The 23769-nt window shown below is 33.6% G+C and overlaps 1 long non-coding RNA gene and 2 pseudogenes across 1 annotated transcript in view; 1 reads left to right on the top strand and 2 right to left on the bottom strand.

Moving 5' to 3' along the window:
- Positions 1 to 23769, bottom strand: part of LOC118545667 (uncharacterized) — a 495275-nt gene that overhangs the window by 240896 nt on the left and 230610 nt on the right. Inside the window, exon 2 of the long non-coding RNA XR_013443114.1 lies at positions 18165 to 18258. This is a non-coding gene — a long non-coding RNA (uncharacterized LOC118545667). The remainder of the gene's footprint in view (positions 1 to 18164; positions 18259 to 23769) is intronic.
- LOC118545666 (mothers against decapentaplegic homolog 2-like) lies at positions 8974 to 11502 on the bottom strand (annotated as a pseudogene).
- On the top strand, positions 19208 to 19841 carry LOC118545658 (large ribosomal subunit protein uL24 pseudogene; annotated as a pseudogene).

The following is a 23769-nucleotide window of genomic DNA, read 5'->3' on the forward strand; positions in this document are numbered from 1 at the left end:
CTTGTCAATTTGGATGCCTTTTATTTCTTTCTGTTGTCAGAGGCCAGGATTTCCAGTACTATGTTGAAAAACAATGGTGAGAGTGGAAATCCCTGTCATGTTCCTGACCTTTACTTTAACTCTTTAGGATTTGCTCTTTTAATATAACTTGGTTTTAAAATTATGGAAAATATCTATGTATCCAAAGCTAAATGTACAAAAACAGAGAAATGAGACTTTTCTTTATGTGCTCTTTACCCTGCCTATACATAACCATTCCACTTTAATTTTTTGGTTTATGTTTCTGTATTTGTTTTTAATATAAGGTATACACACACATGCATGTTTGTGTCACCCATACTTTCTTAGATAAAGTGGAAGCATAATTTCACAATATTTTTTTATTTAATAATACATCCCAGGAAGCTATTAATAACATTGCCTATAATAAGCTCCATAGCATTACATTGGGTGCATATATTATAATTTATTCAATTATTCCCTTATTGAAGGATATCTGAATTTTATGCATTCATTCACTATTGGCTTAAATTGTTTCTTTTTCTAGCTTTATTCATTATACGTTTAATTTCATTTTTTTGTTTTTATCTTTTTAATAACAATGTTTACTGTAAATTTTCTCTTATAATTTTATTATCCTATAAATTCCAGTTGCTTTGTTTTCATTATTTCCAAAGTGTTCTGAAATTTTAGTCTGTATTTTCCCTAAGACCCAACAGCTGATTAATAACATCTTTGAAATTTTAATTTTAATTTTGAAAATTCAAAATTTGAATTTTGTTATGGATTTCTAATTTTATTGTATTATGGTCAGAGAATGCTCTGTCTAGAATTGTTTTTTTTAAAGATGTTATTTATTTATTTGAGAGAAAGAACATGAAAGAGAGCATGAGCGGGGCGGGTGGTCAAAAGGAGAGGGAGAAGCCGACTACCTGCTGACAGGGAGCCTGATGATGATGCGGGGCTCCATCCCAGGACACTGGGATCACGACCTGAGCTGAAGGCAGCCCCTTAACCAACTGAGCCACCTAGGCAACCCTGTTTTTTCACTTGTTAATATGAATCTTTTTTGGTGGTTTGAGGGATAGTCAATCTTCATAAATATACCATTTGCAATTGAAATCCTAAATGAGAGAGAACACCATCACTGCTACAGAAATTTCCTTCATGCCCCTTCTCTTTCAATTCCTGTACCCATTTACCCAGAGAAAACAATAATTCTGATTATTTTCTGGCACATACTCACCTGGCTTCTTCTAGAAACTCAGCTAGTGGATCATACAATGAGTAGTCTAATGTGTAATGTTATAAATTTACTTCCAAATTTTTTCTAACATAAAATTTAAAACTATAAATTTAACCAATTATTTTTATACCTGCATCCTACTGATTTTATATGTTATGCTTTCTAGTTCAAAATATTTTCATCTTGTGTATTTGTCTGTTTATGTGTGTGTGGGTGAGAGAGAGATCTTTGCTCTCTGAATGATTTTTGTGTATAAACTTAACAAAATTTGTAGTTTTCAGAGATATGTTATTGATTAATTGCATTTTATTCACAAAATTCTATATAATATTTAGCTTTTTAAATTATTTGACATTTATTTTAAGTTTCATCAAGTGATGTATCTTGCTGAATGTACCATGTCCAACTGAAATGATTGCATATTGTGAAGTTGTTAGGTTCAATGTTCTATACATCACAATCAATACCAGGTGATTGTTTTCATTTTTCTGTGCTTTCCCTGCTTTTTTTTTTCTAGTTGTTTTTATCAATTTCTGAAAGACAAATTTAGTATCATATAATCTGCTTATGATATACTGTATTTCTTGTATCTATTAATTCTTGTTTCATATACTTAGAAGTTCTATTATTTGAACCTACATATTTTTAATTGTTTGAAATTTCTGAATAATTCATCTTTCATCATTATGAAATACTGCCCTTTATCTCTTGCAATTTACATTTGTGGTGAAATTTACTTTTGTCCCATATTATTCTAACACACACAGTCTACTTAAGCTTCTTATGCTTTGGGTTGGTGTATATTTTTCTAACCAATCACTTTCAACATATCTATATGACTTTATTTAAATTGCATCATTTGTAGAATTATTCTTCTCCATTCTGTCATCATTACATTTAATTGGTATATTTTGTTCATTACTACTTAGTGCAATTATTGTTGAGGTTAGATTTAATTTTAGAATTTTATTTTAATTTATTGCTTATCATTCTCTTTTTTATTTCTGTCCCTCTTTTCTTGTCTTCTTTTGAACTACTGGAATACTTTTAGACTTTCATTTTAGTTTATCTAATGACATTTTAGATAAAACTATTGGCACAAATTTTTGGTGCCTGCTCTATGGATTAAAATATACGTCCACACATTTTCATAGTCCCCAAGAAATAACATATTTACACTAACAGAAAATGTGGAAACCTTGCAACCATATATAACAATTTACCTACCATAAGTCCTTATATATTACTGTTATTATATATAAATATATTATGACTACATATGTTTTAAATCCCACAAGACAATAATACAATTTTGCCTCAAAACAACTGTATATTGTTAAAAATATTAAGAGGAAAATATATCCTTTTATTCATCATTTTATGTTATTATTTCCTCCAGATTCAAGTTTCCACTGCATATCATTATCTTTCATTTTATTCTTATTTTTTAAAAACTTTATTATTTTTTTATCCTTTATTTTAAAAAACTTTTAGCATTTCTTAAAGTACAGGTTTTCTGGCAAAGAAATTCTCTTTGTTTTGTCTCCATGAAAACATCTTTATATCAATTTCATTTTTAAAAGACATTCTGAGTGGATACAGAAATCAATTTCAGTGGCACTTAAAAATACATTGTTCCATTGTCTTCAGGCCTCTGTTGTTTCTGATAAGAAGTCAATGATTGTTCAAATCATAACCCTTTGTGGAAAACACGCTGTTTTTTTTCTGGCTACTCTTAAGATTCATCTTGATTTTCTCTTTATCTTTGATTTTAGTGGTTTGACAATATGCCTAGGTCATTTTCTTTGTTTTTATTCTTCTTGTGTTTTGCTCAGCTTCTCAAAACTGTAAATTTGTATCTATCAATACTTTTGCAAAAATTTCAGCCATTATTTCTTCAAATATTATGTCTCTCTCTCTGAGACACTGATTACAGATATATTAGAGTTTTTAATATTGTTCCACATGTCCCTAAAACACCGTTCACTTATTTTTCAATCTCTCCTCACTCTTGAATTTGCACAGAAAAAATCAAAACAAAATGAAAACCAAAACACTTTACTAGTCTAGGTTTATATAACTGATTCTAAAGAATCAAATGTTTTTGATGGGATAACATTTGGGCTTTAAAAATGGTAACGTTTATTATAATGTGTTCTCACATTCAGATGACTTCAATCTGTCTACTGATTTGTACATGTATATATTATTAATCTACAACAGAGGCTGGCAAACTATGGCCCATGGGCTGCCATCTGTTTTTTCTAAATAAAGTTTTTTAAGTTACAGCCACATCCTTTTATTTTCATATTTTCTTTTTTTTTAAAGATTTTATTTATTTATTTGATGAGAGAGACAGCGAGAGAGGGAACACAAGCAGGGGGAGTGGGAGAAGGAGAAGCAGGCTTCCCGCCCAGCAGGGAGCCCGATGCGGGGCTCAATCCCAGAACCCTGGGACCATGACCTGAGCCGAAGGCAGACGCTTAACGACTAAGCCACCAAGGCCACCCATTTTCATATTTTCCATGGCTGCTTTTGTACTACAATGTCAGAGGTAAGTAGTTGCAACAGACACCATAAACACCAGATGCCTATGGGGTGCCTGGGTGGCTCAGTAGGTTAAGCATCCAACTCTTCTTTTCAGCTCAGGTCATGATCTCAAGTCTTGGGATCAAGCCCCTTGTAGGGCTCCAATGCTCAGCAAGGAGTCTGCTTGAGATTCTCTCTCTCTCCCTCTGCCTCTCCCCCTGCACGCATGCTCTCTCTCTCTAATAAATAAGTAAATATTTAAAAAAAAAGACCCAGATGCCTAAAATATTACTATCTGGCTATCTTTAAAGGAAAAGTTTGACAACTCTTAATCCAGAATAAGATAATTGAAAAATATGTCAAAATCTTTATATAAATGAGCTTAAAAGATTCAGATTTATTGTTAGAAACACACTATAGACAATTTTTTGAGAATCATTTGCAGAGAATTCATTAATAACACATCTAATGAATACTTCCCCCCAAGAAAACTTCATCCATTCTCTACTTTAGAATACAAAAGATATTAGAAACATTATTTTTTCAAATATGAAAAGAAAATGATCACCAGTATTAAATGAAATAGTAATAATTGATAATTAGTCTAGTGAAATCAATTATGGCCTAATTATTGTTTAGGGAAGAAAAAATACATTTTAAAATAACTTGGCAAGAAGTCAGTAAACTTACTAATACTTGTCACGTGTAGTATCTGGATTAATTCACTTTAAAAATTGAAAATTAGAATTTGGTGATATGGTAAAATTATATTAAGATTTATAAAAGCAATAAAAATATGTTTTCCTAAAGAAAAAGCTATTGAGCATTATCATTAGAAGACAAAATTATGCAAACAATTTTTTCAAAATAAATCAAAGTAAACCATACATAAGATGTTCCTATAAATAAGAATTCAGGAGGCATTCTAAGTATTGAATTTAATGATCATGTAAAGATATCAAGCATTTTAAGGACATTAATAAATGGGAGAGAAGATCCAGTGCACCCATTACACACATAGATTACAGATTAAATCAATATATCATTTTATATGAATAAAAAGTAAGTTTCTGAGAATGTTCAAAAGTTGGACAGAAAATAACTGTCCTAGTTGAAGGAACTAATGTTTGGTTCATTACCTCACGAAAAGATCCAGAAAAATAGATTTACTCAGACCTGTGAGTGACAGGTTCTAGAATAGAAGCTTCATCACATCAACAGGAAAGGAGATTCTAGAACAAACTTCTTTGAACTGAAAATTCAATCCCTTCATTTAGAGTGAATGGAGGAGACTGATGAGTAGAGGCTCTAAGGCCAAAGTCAACCAAAAATCACTTAAGATCTTTTTTTTTAAGATTTTATTTATTTATTTGACAGAGAGAGACACAGCGAGAGCAGGAACACAAGCAGGGGAAGTGGGAGAGAGAGAAACAGGCTTCCCGTGGAGCAGGGAGCCCGATGCAGGGCTCGATCCCAGGACCCTGAGATCATGACCTGAGCCAAAGGCAGACGCTTAATGACTGAGTTATGCAGGTGCCCCCAAAATCACTTAAGATCTTAACAATGATTGACTGTGTATACATTCCTTTAACTAGTACTTGCTATATTAAAGTCATACTTAAAGGATTTTATTTATGTCGAAGAATTAAGACAAGACCTAACATTTATGTAGTGCTTAATCTGCTTTAAGAACTGTTCTAAAGTGCTTTAAAACATTAAATTATGTAATCTTCACAAGATTTTGTCAGCTTCTCTATAAGCCCAGACCCACATTGTCCTAGAAACCTGTTCCTAACTCCTACTCCACTCCAGAACCAGATTTTAAAGAGACAAATACTTAGTTCTGCAAAGTTTCAGAGTCTCCAAGCCATCTTCCCTGCTCTCACACAAACTACAAGTCTGGAGGTCCCCGAAAACACCTTCCAGTTTGATAATTTACTCAGACTCACAGAACTCACTAAAAGCTATTATATTCACAGTTACTATTTAATAGTGAAAAGACACAGATTATAATCAGCCACAGGAAGAGGTTCATGAGATAGAGTCTATGAAATTTCCAAGTTTAAAACTTCTAGTAGTACTCTTCCAGTGGAGCTATGAACAAACACTAACAGCGCCCAGGATTGAGCTGTAACACACATGGAGTACAACAACAAGGAAAGTCATCCGAGTCCTGGTATCCGGAGTTTAATTGGGTTTTGGTTATATAGACATGCCTGACTACCCATGTGGCTCGCCTAAGCTTCCAGCCCCTCCAGAGGCCCAAAGCTCCCACAATAAAAGACTGTCAGCACACACTATCAGACGTGTCCCAAGGCCCCAGGCCAATAAAGGCATTTTATCAGGCAGGATATCCCAAGCATTTAGAGATTACCTTCCAGAAAATGAGGGCAAAGGCCAACCTCTCTTTGGGTAAGCTTAATTTTTTAACACTAGTCCACAGTTACAGTTCATCTGAGTTGGGCTCCTCATGATCACAGACACATACAAGATACAGAAGGAAAATATGTTTTCAGATTTTAATTAAAGGAAATAGTTATAGGACTAAATGATAGACACACACAAAATTATATCTAGTTGCACATTCCATCTTAACCAAATATGCTACTTCTTTAAACCACAAACCTAAAATCCCTTTCAAATTATTATTATATGATTTCGAAAAGTCTCCTGCATATTTTCCTGTGCATGAAAATGGAAAAGATCTTTGGTAAGGAAATACATACTCAAAATGATTATTATAATTTGTTCCCCTCCTTTCATATATGCAAGAGACTTCTAAGAAAGATACAACCCAAAATAACAAGCAAGCATGTTGCAATTTTATGTCTTGGGAAACTATCATTTTCCTTACTTATGAATAACATTCTTGTTAACAAAACATTCAGAGAAGTTGTAAAGGACAAGTATACACTCTTGCTTTGTAGTCAACATAAGGTACAAGAATAACAAAGTAGAAAAAGCACAGCGCAGAGCAGCTAAATTATGTAGGCACAATTTGTAATACCTTATATAAATATGTTCCCTGGCTTTATGAGTTGAAATTAAAAAGTAAACATACCTTTAAATAAGCTTACTATGCCAAACTAACCATGGTAAATGCCATGTATCAGTGGAGAAATATGCTTATTGGATTATGTTATAAACGTGCATAAATCATATATTTTGCTTGTTTTGGATACTGTACAGAATTTGGTAATGAGGAATTTCCTTTCAATATTTGCAGTAAATCTATTAGGATATAGTAGCTGCTAGTATTCTGACGTCTAGCCTTAATGACTATATGCACTGAAAATAAAATGCATCATTTCGGACATTCATTTTCAATTTCATCTGCCAAGTGGAATGGTATCATGTATAAGATCAATAGAGTGATCTGACCAAACACACAAATCAGATTATACTCTTACCACCACTAAAATTTTAAATCATCAACAGCACATAATATATCATTCAAAGGTTTTCAATTTTTTGCAACATTTTTCTACAGCACACAGGAAAATTTCTTTTAGCAAGGTAATGAAATCCAACTAATTGGATATTTTATTTAATACTAGCTTCATTAAGGTCATGTTTATAATGTCATTAATCAACTTCCTCATTTTTTATTAACAGATTCATGATAAATAACACATTTTATATTGTCTATTTTGTCCACTGAACCTCTATTAAAATACATTTATTTTTCAGAAGTGTCTCATATAAAGTCTCAGAGAGGTAATTATTACCTAGACTTCTTAATGTATCCCAATTCTTTGGCTAAACGCTAAAACTATAATTTCTGATTATTAAGCCAAAACCATATACTTTTAAAGATACTGTGTTGAAATTTATCTCTTAAACCATATAATGGTTTGGGGGCAGGAAGGAGAGAATCACTCTGTTTTTGAAAGATATTTTCTGCTCCTGGTAAAAACTGGTCATACAAAAGGTGGTGAATGAATAGATTTTGAATAAAATTAATTTAGATATATGCTATAGGACTTCAATAAAACATATCTATGAGCTGCCTCAGGCTTGTGCAAAGTGTTAAACATTTCTCATGATAACTAATCTAATAACCACCCAATAACAGAATGAAAGATTTAATCACAATCTATTAGTTCCCCTACTTTCACAACATTCATTCTGTTCACAGTTATCAAAGGGCAACTATCAGATATGTATATCGCTCAACACTTTCTTAAGATAACAGGAAATAACAAACTACAAGCCAAAGTAAAATGTAGGCCATAGTTGATGCTTCTAAATATGTTTCACCGTAAATATCAGAAGAGTGCATAATTCTAAAACCATGAGATGAAATTTGATTTAAGTGGAAATAGCATGTTTGTCACCTCAGAGATTTTTATTTTTTAGATGGAAGGTCACAAATATATTCATTTGTATAAACTATAGGCAAAGTCAGGCGGACTTCAATAGCAGGGGAAATTCTTATTAGCAGCAAGTAATCAGTAAGACAGACGAAATGCTTTATTTTCTAATTTTGAATTCTAATTTTTATTTATTTTCTAAATATTAATTTATTTGAATTATTATTTTTTACAAATGTTACTACTTAATACAGTAACTAGATTAAAGTATTTTTTTTTTCTTGAAGACTAAAAGAATTCTCTTTTGTTGCAAGGTGTTTTATATTATTTTATTTTACTTCCCCCCAAAAGAAATTATTTTTGGTAAAAGGCAGAAAAATTAGTTTTTCTACAAGGAAAATCTGTTTCTAAATGATAATATGACAGTCTTAATATATATTCTATATTTTAAAAGGACAAAAATAATGAGTAAGTGGGAATAACAGATTAGATAACTGTAACTTTATGAAGGCATGATTAAATCAAGAAGCTGCACACAAATACCTAAGTTATGCAAATTAAAAACGTATATAAGCAGCACAAATACTGTGATACTGAATCATGATACATTATCTGTACACGTAACTACTACTGTTTTTAATAAACCTTTGGGACACTCAGTTTTATGCCCAAGATGACATCAGCATGTCTTTAAAATCTTCTCTTCCTCCTGTATGAGAGGGTATTTTTGAAACTAATTTTCTCATTTAATATTCAAACACAGAAAACCTATTCTACAAGGTGCTGCCATTAATTATGTCCAAGTTTTTGGACATAACACACATAACCCCATGAGGCTATGACAAATACTATGACAAAAGAGTTATTACATTAAACCTTTTGACTTTATGACATGCTTGAGCAACACACGGAAGGGATCACATGTGAACTAACACTCTGTCCAACCCCTGTAGATGTCCATTCAGATGAAGTTCAATCCAACAAGTGCTTGTTACCATCTGCCCTTCTGTATTCTGCTTCCTACCCTTTCACAAAACTGATTCTTATGGTGCACATCCTAGTTAATTGATACACAACTTCAAAACTCTGATTAACACACTGAGCAAGAAAAGCAGCAAATTCCTGGTTGGTGAAGATCTTGAGATTGCAGCCTGGTGGAATCTTACACTCTGTTGCAGGGGGCCAGCTTGATCTCTGATTACACTTGGGGCTCTGCACAAAGACTACACTATCACTTAGGTACTCAGTAAAAAAACTCCCCACTTATCTAACATGAGCACACTCCTCTTCCTATGTCTTCTTGCCATTTCTACAGTAGCATTTTGGTTAACATTGGAGAATGATCCTGCGCAGGACCTTTCTGAGTTTGTTGGATCTGTGACACCATCTACAGTGAGTGAGAGCTGTGATGCATGGAAAGTCTCTGCCACTCTCTGGTTTAATTCATGATATGCTACTGAACACCAAAGTACAGGGTCTGAGTAACTGGCTGCAAATTCAAACTATGATTAACAGAGAAAGAGTAATGGGAGATAGTTCTGTGGGAGATCCTATATCCATACATTAGTTCATCGTTGATCACCTGTTTTTCCATCTTCCCTGATACATCCAGGAGATGAAGTTTCTGAGCTGTAGTTACTCTGTGGCTTGGTTCACACTGGGAAATTACTGTTTTCTGGGATGGAATAGGTATAATCATCTAGAGGTGGCAGTTCAGTTAGGATTTCAATACTGGAGGCAAAACTTGTGTCTCAAATCTCTGGTAGTAGTAAACATACTTCATCCTTTTAGAGATTAAAAGCACATTCACAGTTTACAATTGCTTTGAGTTTGTGATGACTGTGATGGTTAGGCCAGAACCATGATCAGCACCCCATAAAATGTGGCAGTCCTTTTCAATGACAGGGCTGTCTTATCCCACTATCTATCATAGTTGGTGTACTCAGTCTCCAAATTTCAGAACAAGTGCTTGGTATGGTAACATCTAGTATTACAATTTTTAGTGGTGATGGCTTTCTCAAGCTCATCTAATTGACCTGTTTTCTTTAGTTTCTTCTTCAAACTTTTAACTTCTTTTCCATACCATTTTTCTGCCTGTCCATTCTGTTCTCCTCTACCTGCTCCTCCAGGTCCACCAGATGATTTATTCTACCCCAGCAGAAGTGGAGTGGTGGAGTGAATGGCAAGATGGACAGGTTCTTACCAAAGGCAGCGATCCACACTAAGAAAATAGCCTCCTTTATTTAACCTGAAGCGCTGTTGACCACCTGTCCCTCAGTGCCTCAGCCTAGGGCCCCTTCCTTCTGTAGTCTCTTGTCTGCACCATAGGTTGAGGCCTGTTCAGGGTCACTGCCCTGGTCCACCTTCTGTAGTCAAGCCAGGAGTAAACACTTGCTCACACCTTGGGGAGGCTTGGGGGCTGCCCCACGGAGTGCTCCGAGGACCAGGCAAACTCTGAGCAAAAGAAGGTTTCACAGAGGCCCTGGTGCAAAGTTTATTTTTAAAAATGTCACACACTACACTACACATTCATTCATAAGATTATAAAAAGCAGACTTTTTTTGAAGTACGCAATCAATAAACCACCATTTAGTCATATAAGTCATAAGAACTTTTGTAAAATTAACTCTACAATACTTTGATTTGAATGCAGATTTTTAAAAAAATTCTAATTTAATTAAAAATCTAATTATAGTATATTATTAATAGCAGAATTCAACTTGTCCCCATGCCATCACATATACAAAATCTCCCACATTATAACTCAAATCAGTGTGTCCGTATCTGAAGTCATTTATCCTCCAATCCAAATTTGCTATTGCTGGTGCTCTTTACTTTTACTTTGTCTAAACTAATGGTTATCAACAGCAACTACCCTAACGCCTCACCCAGAAGCCAATGTGTCATTATTCAGCGGCCCATTTCCTACCTCATGACAATATCTAACAAACCACATGTGGATTCTATTTTCTAAATGCTCCCTATTTTTTTTATTGCTACTTGCCGCTAATTTCATCTTGCTATCATTAATTCCCCTCTGAATTCCTGTAAATTATCATTGCTGCTTTACAAGCCACTCTCCACATTTTATTCAAATTATAATTCCCCTTCCTTGAAAATATTCAGAAATGCCATTCTTACCAAATTACCATACGTCTCTTATTTGCTTCACTGACATCTCATGTAATTCACCACAAAACACCAAAAAACACTGTGATTGCATATTTGTTGTCTCTGCGTTTCGGTATTTAAGAACATCATCCCTCAGGATAAACTGAGACCTTCTTAAGGTAGATGACTTCAAAAGTATCCTGAATATTTTCCTATGCCTAAAAAATGGAAAATATCTTTGGTAAAAATAAATAAATTAAATAATATTCTCTCTACATTTACCAATTGTGTATTCTTGGCCATGTTAAACACTGTACCTTATTAAACAGAGATAGTAATATGATTTCTTATATAGGATTGCTATGAAGATATAATATATGTATATGTTAAAGAACATAGAACAGTGCCAGGAGCATGTTAAGCACTATATAAATATTAGCTCTAATTTCATAAATAGTGTATGAAAACAAGAAATATTTCTTACTCATCATTATCTAAGAAAGTAGTTCCTAAAGTTTATGCTAAATTACTATATGTTAACAGATATACACACAATAAGTGAATTCATAAATAAACTCAAAATGATTATTAAATGAATCAACAGATGTTACTTTCTGCCTCTTCACAAAAAAAAAAAAAAGCTGTAAGATATGGTGAAATGCGACATGCAGAATCATTATCCAAAAAAATTAAATATTTAATGCAGTGATATTTACATGTTATAAATATATTAAACTAAATAAGTTTTTATCTTTATCAATCCCATCATCTTGTTCAGAAAATAAACAGAAGCAGGTTTTTTTCTACCATTTTTATAATTGGTTGTATTCTTATTCAAGATAACCAAACTACCATGCTATTCCGTAACTAAAGGCATTAGGTTTCAAGACATAAAGATTTTTATCAATTACCATTAAAATAATAGTGTTGAATTCTTTCTCATTCTTTATTTTTCAAGGCATCACCTTATTATTACTTTAGGATTAGAATGCCCCTTGTACATAACTAAGCTACATATATTAATGGTACAATTTTTTTTTTAGTGGTGCTCACATAAGTCCTTTTACAAGTACAAACTCCACTCTGAAATTATCATTCAGCTATAGACTAAAGTGTGTGAAATACAAGATTATATACTATTAGCCTTCAAATATTTTTGTGAATTTCTTTTACCAGTCTCTTCTCAAAACATTATCCTAAAGCATCTTCTGTGGAAGAATGCCAGTTTTTATTATGGTAAGTTGGAGTAACTATTTTGGAATGTGAGGCACTCTCTGTAAAAGGCTGACCCAACAGTGTGGTTCCAGGCAGCCAGACAGCAGCAGGAGATGTCAATATACAATAACATTTAAGAATTCTCGTTAGCCATTAGGGAAATCCAAATCAAAACCACATTGAGATACCACCTTACACCAGTTAGAATGGCAAAAATTGACAAGGCAAGAAACAACAAATGTTGGACAGGTTGTGGAGAAAGGGGAACCCTCTTACACTATTGGTGGGAATGCAAGTTGGTACAGCCACTTTGGAAAACAGTGTGGAGGTGCCTCAAAAAGTTGAAAATAGAGCTACCCTATGACCCAGCAATTGCACTACTTGGTATTTACCCCAAAGGCACAGATATAGTGAAAAGAAGGGCCATATGCACCCCAATGTTCATAGCAGCAATGTCCACAATAGCCAAACTGTGGAAAGAGCCGAGATGCCCTTCAACAGATGAATGGATAAAGCAGATGTGGTCCATATATACAATGGAATATTACTCAGCCATCACAAAGGATGAATACCCAACTTTTACACCAACATGGATAGAACTGGAGAGGATTATGCTAAGTGAAATAAGTCAAGCAAAGAAAGTCAATTATCATATGGTTTCACTTATTTGTGGAACATAAGGAATAGCATGGAGGACATTAGAAGAAAAGGAAAAATGAAGGGGGGGAAATCGGAGGGGGAGACGAACCATGAGAGGCTATGGACTCTGAGAAACAAACTGAGGGTTTTAGAGAGGAGGGGGGAGGGGGGATGGGTTGGCCTGATGATGGGTATTAAGGAGGGCACGTACTGCATGGAGCACTGGGTGTTATATGCAAACAATGAATCATGGAACACTACATCAAAAACTAATGATGTACTGTATGGTGACTAACATAACAAAATTAAATTAAATTAAAAAAAGAATTCTCATTTGGAGTTTTTTTGTTGTTGTTTTTACAAGTATAATTAATAAATAAGCTGTTTCAGCTTCCTGCAACCCAATACTCTGCTGTCCAATCTCTGTTCACCTAAAGATGTCACCTTGGGGAAGCTCATTCTGGAATCCTTTTCCTACTGCCAAAGCAACCCAGGAGTTTCCATTCCCACTGTTTACTTGGTAAAAGCAGACCAGCATTCTCTGAGAGAATTCTGAATATACTTTCCATAGAAACTAGGTTAGGAGCTGGGGTTAGTAACAACAGAAATGTTGCCGTCAATAATATTCTTCTGTAACATCATAGTAAATAGGATTTGTGAACTTGCTTCAACAATTCATCACCTTTTACGGTATTGTTTATGAGAGGAACTTAAAAAATCTGCATTTCATGTACTTTCACTCTTGCTAAACTTCTCTGCAGGCAGCTTTTAAAACATAACAAAAATGTTAGTGGGGGAATATTCCTAAATTAATATCCAACAATGAGAACCTGCTACTATAATGTTGACCACAGTGTAATAAACTATTTGTTAGCTTTAACTGCACTGAATTCAGTGACTGAGAAAATTATTGAGTCTGAGTGTTTACAGCTGCTTTTAATTTCTGATTAGTCCCTGTTGTTTTAAAAACATAGGAACAGTGAAATATGTCAAGTATACTTGGCTAAAGTCTTAAAGGGGGAAATTTTGAAACATTGAAACAATTCAACTGAAAAAAAAATTTAATTATGGATAGATTTAATTTACTGAAAATACCTCTAACAAATAACATAGATCATTAAAATTTAACTACTGGGTGGTAGTAGAGCGGGGGAATAAGTCGATACTATTAAAGGATGAAGAAATTTGGCATTTTTCTTATCGGCAACATACATAAATTAAAAACACTATTTAAAAAATCTGGCAAGAAAACACACATTTTAAAGGATGTTCACTAACGTTCTTCCCGTCATCCAAGAACCATGCTACAATCACTTTACTACGACATCTCAGGTTTTGAAATTTTATTAACTGTGAAAGACATATATTGAGATTATTGGCCAGAACTTGCCACAGTTATTTCTACATCACCAACTCCTCATCAATCAAGAAATTGTCATTTTTTTCCCATGGAGTATATTGAAGTTCAGACTGCCTAAATGTCAGTGTGAAAGAGACTTTCTTTGAGATGGTGATCATGTACTTTCACTCTTGCTCATTATTTTCAACCATTTGACTAGATTTTGGCACTCTCCTTCTGGAAATGTGTGCACACATGAAGTAGCAATAGAGGACGAAAATGCCAGAGGCTTCTTTATATTCCAGAGATATGAAATCCCCAATGTGCTGCAAGCAGTATCTTAAACAAAATAAACTCCAGCATTAATTCACTGAAATAATTTAAAGAATTTTCTTGGATTGTCCTGATAGTTTCTGTGCAAATAATTCAACCTTTCAAGAACATTACTCAGCATCTCTATAGACAAAAGATGACTGCTTGTATTATACGTAGTATATTCCTTGCTTTACAAGTTTTTTCAAATGATAAGCCTAAGAGTATCCTTATCACTTAACTGATATGTATCTGACACTTTTGTCCTAATTCTAGAATAATAAAAAGTATTTTTATATTTTGTCATTAAGTTTCCTTGGGCTCACTGATTTTATTTTTTTTTTAGTAAAGTGCTAGCATTTTTATATATTGTGTATGCTGCATCTATTCTTTGAAAATTCAAGGATCATTGACATTTTATTTTTTATATCACAGGAAACTTTACAATGCACAATAATTTTGAGGAAGATTTATTTGACTAATTACTTAACTACTATAAAACCCACTATAAAATTTCATACAAGCCTGTGAAATTCCATGTTGATCATTTTATTAAAAATCTAAACCTATACATGAAAGTATAAATATATGTATACATATACTTATATATACTTAAAATGTGGTATTTAATTTATCATATTGTTTAAGAGGGTAATCCATAATTTAATACATTTCTATTCATATGGAAAGTAGGAGAAGGTGTTTTTTCATGATATTTAGTGCAAGAGCACAATGTGTTGTGTTTGTTTAGCACCTGCTGTGCTGCCACATGCCAGTCCATGCTCTCCTCACTTTTCACTTGTATAAACATCAAACAGAAGGGACAAAGAGTAGGATTATTTTATTTGAAATATATTTCCCTATTACTAAATACCACTGTAAGTCATTATGAAAACCTACTCATCTTCCAAGTTCTAGTTCATCTCCCACTTTCTTTTTTTTTTTTTAAAGATTTTATTTATTTATTTGAGAGAGAGAATGAGAGAGAGAAAGCACGAGAGGGGGGAGGGTCAGAGGGAGAAGCAGACTCCCCGCTGAGCAGGGAGCCTGATGCGGGACTTGATCTCAGGACTCCAGGATCATGACCTGAGCCGAAGGCAGTCGCTTAACCAACTGAGCCACCCAGGTGCCCATCTCCCACTTTCTTAATGGAGCATTCCCAGATACTAATAACCCTTACTGAGGCTTCCTTTCTCAGAAATGCAATGCTTTTAAGAATCAGTAAGCCCTTCAAATGTGTCAGTCCTTAAGTATCTTTTTTGGTTGTTTAATTCTAAAATGTTGACTGCATGGTGGTGCTGTATCCCCAACCTATTCTTTTTACCTGGGATTTTGAAGAACTTAATTGAAGTATTTCTTGAGGAGTTCATATATATATATATATATATATATTTCCCCCAGCTTCATTTGAGATATAATTGACATATATTGTGTAAGTGATAAACAACCTGAAATTTGATACCGTTATATATTGCAGAATGATTATTACCTTACCTTCAGCTCCATCTTATCACATAATTACCATTTCTTTTTTGTGGTAAGAACATTTAAATTCTATTCTCTTAGCAAGTTTCAAGTATATAATCTAGTGATGTTAACCATAATCACCATACTATGCATTAGATCCCCAGAACTTATTCTTTTATAGCTGGAAATCTGTACCCTTTGACCAGTATCTCCCCATTTCTTTAACCATGCTCCCCTAGCCCTGGTAACCACCATTTTATTCTGTTTCCATGAGTTTAGCTTTTTTCCTTAAGATTCTACACAAAAGTAATATCATATAATATTTGTCTTTCTCCATGTGATTTATTTAGCATAATGTTCTCAAGTTCCAGCCATGTTCTTGCAAATGTTAGAATTTCTTCTTTCTCATAGTTGAATAATAGTCCAGTGGCTCCACTAATTCACATTCCCATCAACAGTGCACCTAAAATTTGTATGGAACTACAAAAGACCAAAGCTGAAGGCATCATACTTCCTCATTTCAAACCATCCTAAGTGATAGTAATCAAAACAGTATAAGACTGGCATACAAATGGACACAAAGATTAAGGGAACAGAACACAGAGCCCAAAAATAACCCCTTGCATATATGGTGAACTAATATTTGACAAGGAAGCCAAGAATATTCAATAGGGAAAGGAGAGTCTCATCAATAAATGGAGTTGGGAAAACTGGATATCCACATACAGAAAAATGATATTGGACTCCTATCTTACACCACTCAGGAAATTAATCCAAAATGGATTAAACACCTAAACATAAAACCTGAAACCGTATAACTCCTGGGGTAGGGGAACAGGGAAAAATCTCCTTTACATTGGTCTTGGCAATAATTTTTTTCACATGACACCAAAAGCACAAGCAACAGAAGCAAAAATCAATCAGCAGGACATATTGAACTAAAATACTTCTACATAGCAAAAGAAACAACAAAATAAAAAGAAAACTATGAAACAGGAGAAATAATTGGAAATCAAATATCTGATAAAGGGTTAATATCCAAAATATATAATGAATTCATACAAATAAACAAAAAACCCAACAATCTGATTAAACAATGGCAAAGGAACTGAATAGACATTTTTCTAAAACAGACATACAAATGGCCAAGAGTTCACACATGAAAAAATGGTCAATATGACTCATGATCAGGGAAATGCAAATCAAAACCACAATGAGACATTACCTCATACCTATTGAGATGGTTATCATCAAAAAGACAAGAGATGACAAACATTGGTGAGGATGTGGAGAAAAGAGAACCCTTCATATATACTTCGGAAGGGACAGTGACCAAGTGGAATACTCTCAGAAAAGGTGACCCCCAACTGTAGGAAATCATGCTGGGTTAAGAAAATTTGAAGAAACAGGTCAACTTTAGTCTGAAAAGAAGACCTAGAGGACAATCTGATCACTGCATTGTTATCATTTAATACATTCTACATGAATAGGAGTCTAGGTTTATTCTGTGTTGCTTCAGAGGGTAACAGATGAACTATTAATATCAATATACAATTACATTTTAGAGGAAGGAGAAAATATTATCTAAGGTTTAATTAGGTCACTGGACAGTCTAGAAGCTGAACAGTGAACCAAATGAGAAAATGTATCATGAAGGCATAAGGTCTAAAGAAGAAGGCATAAAGACGTAAGATAGTCATCAGTGAATAAATTTGAGTCAATTCATCAATATTCCAGGAAATATCAAGCACCAATAATGCAAGAATATATGATTTTTCTATTTTTACCCTCTGATTTACCACTGCTGCTTTCAGGCAGACTTAATCCCTCTCCAAAGTCCTTCAGAATAAATGAAATTTAAGAGCTCAGTGGGAACAACAGGAAACCAAGTAAGTCTATCAACAAGGCACATGGCCCATCAGTTGCTCATCTTCCTCAAGTGGCTCAGAAGCACAGTTCATGAAGCCATATTTTATGAATTCCTGGGACTTACCTCACCTCTACAGGGAATGCAGTTATCAGTGTTCCTGAAAAGGCCTGTTTTAAGGTCAAACTTGAAAAGTAGTTGGGCTGAAATCAATCTTGGCCTAAAGAAAAATAAATACCATAACTAACATTAACATCTTGTACCAAAATTACTAACAACTACTTATCTTAAGTTAGAAGCATCTGAAGTTTATTTCAGCTTTAGAAAGTCCCATATTTTAGAAATAAATTAACTTAGGGTATTAGGGAAGTAGTTTATAAGGAAAAAAATGCACATGAAACTACTTGGAAATGAAATAAAAAAAATAAGGGTTAGCATAGTCTCATTATAGTCTAGGTTTCACAGGTGAAACATTCCAAAAAGAAGATAAAAATTGTAAATTAGTCATGCAAATGTATATAATTATTAATAAAACATACCTTAGCATATACATACACAAATTACATACACAAATATAATATATCAAGGTAATAATTTAGGCAGCCTCCCTTCAGCACTTCAACAAAGCACAGCAATAAATCTATCTTATATCCAATCTTTCTCTGTTTTTCTCTCCATCTCTCTTCTCTCTCTCCCTCTAAGTAGTACAATTCACTGCTTTTGTTGAGAATTTTTTTAAAAATACTATTTCTGTATTTAATATCTGTCCTTCCTTTTTTTTTGTAAATAATTTATTCTAATTAAATCAAAATGCATGTGCACTGCTGCTATCTTCTCATTAAACATTACTTGCTGTTATAAGACATATGGATTGCAATCAAACATACAAAAATGCTCAATATAATTAATTATTACCACTCACTAGTATGGCTAAAATTAAAAAGATGGACCATACCAAGTGTTGGAGGAAATGTAGAAGAACAAAAATTTTGGTACTTTGAAAAGTTTAACAAAATCAAATAACCCCTTAGAAACTCAGCAAAAAAAGAAAGAAAAAAGAAAACAGGAAATGTAAGAGGGGATAGGTATCACCATGGGCCCTACAGACATTAAAAGGATAAAGTGAGCTCTTCCCTTTCGTGGCCATGGCTGAAGCGCCAGCAGCTAAAATGAAGTTCAGTCCTTTTGTAACTTCTGACCAAAAGCCAGAACTGTAAAAGACATTTAAGTCTTCCCACATTCACAGGAAGATTGTCTTCCCCTCTTTCCAAACAGCTGAGATAGAAGAACAGTGTTTGATCCATGCCCATCCCAAAGGAGGATGAAGTACAGGTTATGTGAGGACACTACAAAGGTCAGCAAATTGGCAAAGAAATCTAGGTTTACAGGAAGAAATACATCATCTACATGGAACGAGTGCAGTGAGAGAAGGCGAATGGCATGACTGTCCACATGGGCATTCACCCCAGCAAGGTGGTTATCACTAGACTAAAACTGAATAAAGACCACAAAATGACCCTTGAACATAAAACCAAATTTTGCAAAGTTTAGGAAAGGAAAAGGGCAAATATTAGGAAGTAACAATTGAGAAGATGCAGAAATAAAGTAATCTTGTATATGACTTTAAATAAAAACTGTAAAAATGAAAAAAAAAGGATAAAATGAAAAATATTATGAACACCTTTTTGCAAGTAAGTTCAATAACTTGAGTAGAATAGACAATTCCTAGTAAATACAGCTCACCAAACTTAAAGAAATAGAATGTCTGAATAGCTATATATTAAAAAAAAGAAGTCATAATCAAGTTATTCCCACAAAGAAAATATCAGGCTCAGATGGTTATAAACTGTATCCAATTTTTAAAAAATGGAACCAATTATATAAAAACTCTTACAGAAAATAGATGGGGAAGGAACAAAGTTTATTATAAGGAAATACATTTGTGTCCTTTTCATCCACAAAAAATAAGAATAAACATCTGAAATGATCAACATGTTTCTGCTTAAATTTTTTCTCATGGTTTCAGAAGTAGGTATTTTTCTAATATTTGTTCTAAGATACGTTTAGAAGCATCAACTGTGGCCTACATTTTACTTCGGTCTGTATTTTGTATTTACTGTTAGGTTAAAGTGTTGAGAGATACATACAACTGATAGTTGCCCTTTGATAAACGTGGGCAGAATGAATGTTGTGAAAAGGAAAGGGAATTAATAATTGGTTGTGATGAAATCTTTCATTCTATTGTTGGTGATTATTAGATTAAATATCACGAGAAGTTTAACACTTTCTAGAAACCTGAGGCAGCCCATAGATATCTCTTCATTGAAGTACTATAGCAAATAATTAATTTCATTCAAAATATATTCATTCAACTTTTGTATGACCAATTCTTACGGGAACTGAAGGTAGCAATAAAAAACATAGATTCTTCTCCCACCCCCAGTATCACAGATATTGTTTAAGATAAGATTAAGAGATATTTAAATTTTTTTAATAAATACTATAACATGCATCTATATGGAAAAGGCAATTCACCTCAACTGGAGAAAATCAAGTCAAGATTCAAGTCAAGAGCTAATCCTGGTGAAAACACAATTTATTAATGGTTTTGACTTTTAATAATTGTTTTAAAAATATTTTTGACAGTTGAAAAAATATTGAGTGCCTCTCATAAATATCTTGCATAACTTTACTTAGAAAGTATAGTTAATTTTTGCATAATATTAATGATCTTTGTTAGAAATGTTTTTGATGACAGAATAGTAACAAAAATGAGGAGTAATGTAGTTATTTCTTTTTAGCTTAATATTCTGATTGTTTGTAATTTTCCACTATTAGAAAGTATACTATAATTTATATGTCTATGTATAAACTCTTCTGTATTTACCATTTCTGATAATATTCCAGAATAGGATTAGGAATATTACCAAAATTTAAAATTAGCAGGATAAAGGACATAACACATTGGGGGGTTCTATGCATATTGCTAAAGTGATTTATTTCCTAGTAGTTGTTAACCAATTTATAGTTCCATCATCCAATTAATTGCATTTCTACCAAAATTAAGAATTTTCACTCAAAATAATATTGTGTAGTTTATAGAATGTAAAAATATATGTAATAAAGGCAAAACAGAATATTAATGATAGAGGAAAATTTTATCACTACAATGTGTTAATCCATCAACAAAGATAAAGAAAGGAGATTTAGGATAGGAACGGAGAATTAGTAACTGCTAGCTGTGTAGAGTTAAGAAAATTAATACATAAATAACATTCTTTCAAAAAACATTACAGTCAATTGAATATTTTTATAAATCATTAAGATCCATGCTAGAAAGCAATATGTCCTATAATGTTAAAATAGATACATGATCACCGGAGAGGAGACAATACTTCAAACTTAAGACTATGGAAGGTTTTGTGGAAAAGATGAAACTTGACAAGACTTAACAATCTCATAGGATTTTCACTGTAAAACATTAAAGAGTGAGAATATATGATTTAAAAAAATAGTAAATTTTAACATACTCATAATATACAGCAAATGTTCAGTTTAGAGAGGCATTTGAATGTAGAGGTTAATGGCACAAATCTGGAGAGAAATGCTCTCTTCAAATCCTGCTCAGCTAACTTTTATCTCTGCTAGAGAGAAACTTCCTCTGGCAATTCCTGGGTATAATCTGAAACTAGCCTCCATACTTGGCGGGCAAAGACAGACCACAGAAAAAGGCAGACCACTTCAGATTAGTAGGCAGCAGGTTTAATAAGCCAGGGGAATTACTTATGAGGCTTAAGTCAGGTGGCCACAAGACCGGTAGATCTCCACACCTGCCCACCAGAATCTTCAACATTCATATAGAGGCTTTAACTGTATTCAGTCATATACCCTGTCTGGATAGCCTCAATACCACATTTATATCTCAAGACATATACATGGAGGTGCTTCTGGGAGTGGGGAAGGCAAGCAGGACACACATCCCAAGGATAGGGAGTCTCCAATATCAAGGGCCCAGCTTGCGGGTCAACTGGTGGTCACATTTTCTTTATGACCTCCTCCAACAATCTCTGTGACTTTGAACAAGTTATTTAAGTAATCTTTGTTTCAGTTACCTCTTATATAAAGTGGTGAATATAATAGTATCTGCCTCTTTGAATAGGGATTAAATTAAATGAGGATTAAATTAAATTTAAATAAGGATTAAATTTAAATGAGGATTAAAATTTTAATACATGTTAAGGGCTCAGAATAATTTCTGACAAATGTTATATATGGCTGGACATTTATTATTATTATTACTGTCAGCATCATCATCAATGTGATTATTATAAATAGATAATCAGTAAAAGTAAAATCAGAAGATATATTTTAACCTAATGGAAGGCCTGGAATAACAAATTAATTAATTTAAATGATCTTCTACAGGTAATGGAAAGACATTAGAATGTCTTCAATAGGAATATAATCAATTAAGAAATGGAATGAGTATAGCAGCAATGGAATGAAACAGTGAGAAGAATACAATGTCATTCTCATCCATATTTTTCCTAGCATACACCTTTAGCACAAATTACATAGCAGATATTGTGCATGCAAAGGAGAAGATTATCTCAGACAGTTCTTTTAGAAAAAATAAGCATCTAAAGGTCCATTGAGACTTCAGGTCATAGACCAAGAGAAAAACGGAACCAATACAATTGCTGTTTAAAATGTCGAAGTTCCAGGGGCGCCTGGGTGGCACAGTTTGTTGCATCTGACTCTTGGTTTGGTCTCAGGTCATGGTCTCAGGGTCGGGGGATCGAGCTCCGTGTTGGGCACCACACTCAGCATGGAGTCTGCTTGGATTTTTCTCTCCCTCTCCCTCTGCTCCTCCCCTCCAGGTCTCTCTCTCTCTCTAAAACAATAAATAACTCTTTAAAATGTGAAAGTTTGGGGTGCCTGGGTGGCTCAGTCAGCTAAGCATTCAACTCTTGATTTGAGCTCAGGTCATGATCTCAGGGTCACGATCTCAGGGTTGTGAGATCGAGCCTCGAGTCCCGCTCCACGTTCAGTGGAGAATCTGCTGGAGATTCTCTTTCTCCCTCTGCCCCTCCCCCACTCCCATGCACACATGTGGGCTCTCTCTCTCTTTCTCTCAAATAAATAAATAAATCCTTAAAAATAAAATAAAGTGTAAAAGTTTAGAGGGTGCCTGACTGGCTCAGTTGGTAGAGCAATTGCCTCTTGATCAAGGGGTTGTGAGTTCAAACCCCATGTTTGGCATAGAATTTCCTTAAAAAAAAAAAAAAAAACTTTAAAAATTCAAAGTTCAAACACTTTAATACTTTATAAATGCTATTGATTCCAAGATGTAACTGCTGAAAACACAGGATTGTTGTATCATGTTAGGTGTAAGTATGACCTTGTTATTGTCTTTATTTGGAGATTAGGTATTATTTAAAGAAATGTATATGGGTCCCAAATTGATAAGAGATGAACTTGTAATAGTTAATTTTGTGTGTCAACATAGCTAGGCTATAGTACCAAGATGTTTGGTCAAACAATGGTCTAAATGTTTATATGAAGGTATTTTAAAAATGAGATTAACATTTAAATTATTAGACTTTGAATAAAACAGATTACTCTTTAATATGAGTGGGTCTTATCTAATCAATTGAAAGCCTTAAGAGAAAAAAGACTGACGTCCCCCAAGGAAGAGGGAATTCTACCTTTAGACTGCCTTTGGATTTGA

Source organism: Halichoerus grypus, chromosome 1, assembly GCF_964656455.1.
Source record: "Halichoerus grypus chromosome 1, mHalGry1.hap1.1, whole genome shotgun sequence".
Lineage (NCBI taxonomy): Eukaryota > Metazoa > Chordata > Mammalia > Carnivora > Phocidae > Halichoerus > Halichoerus grypus.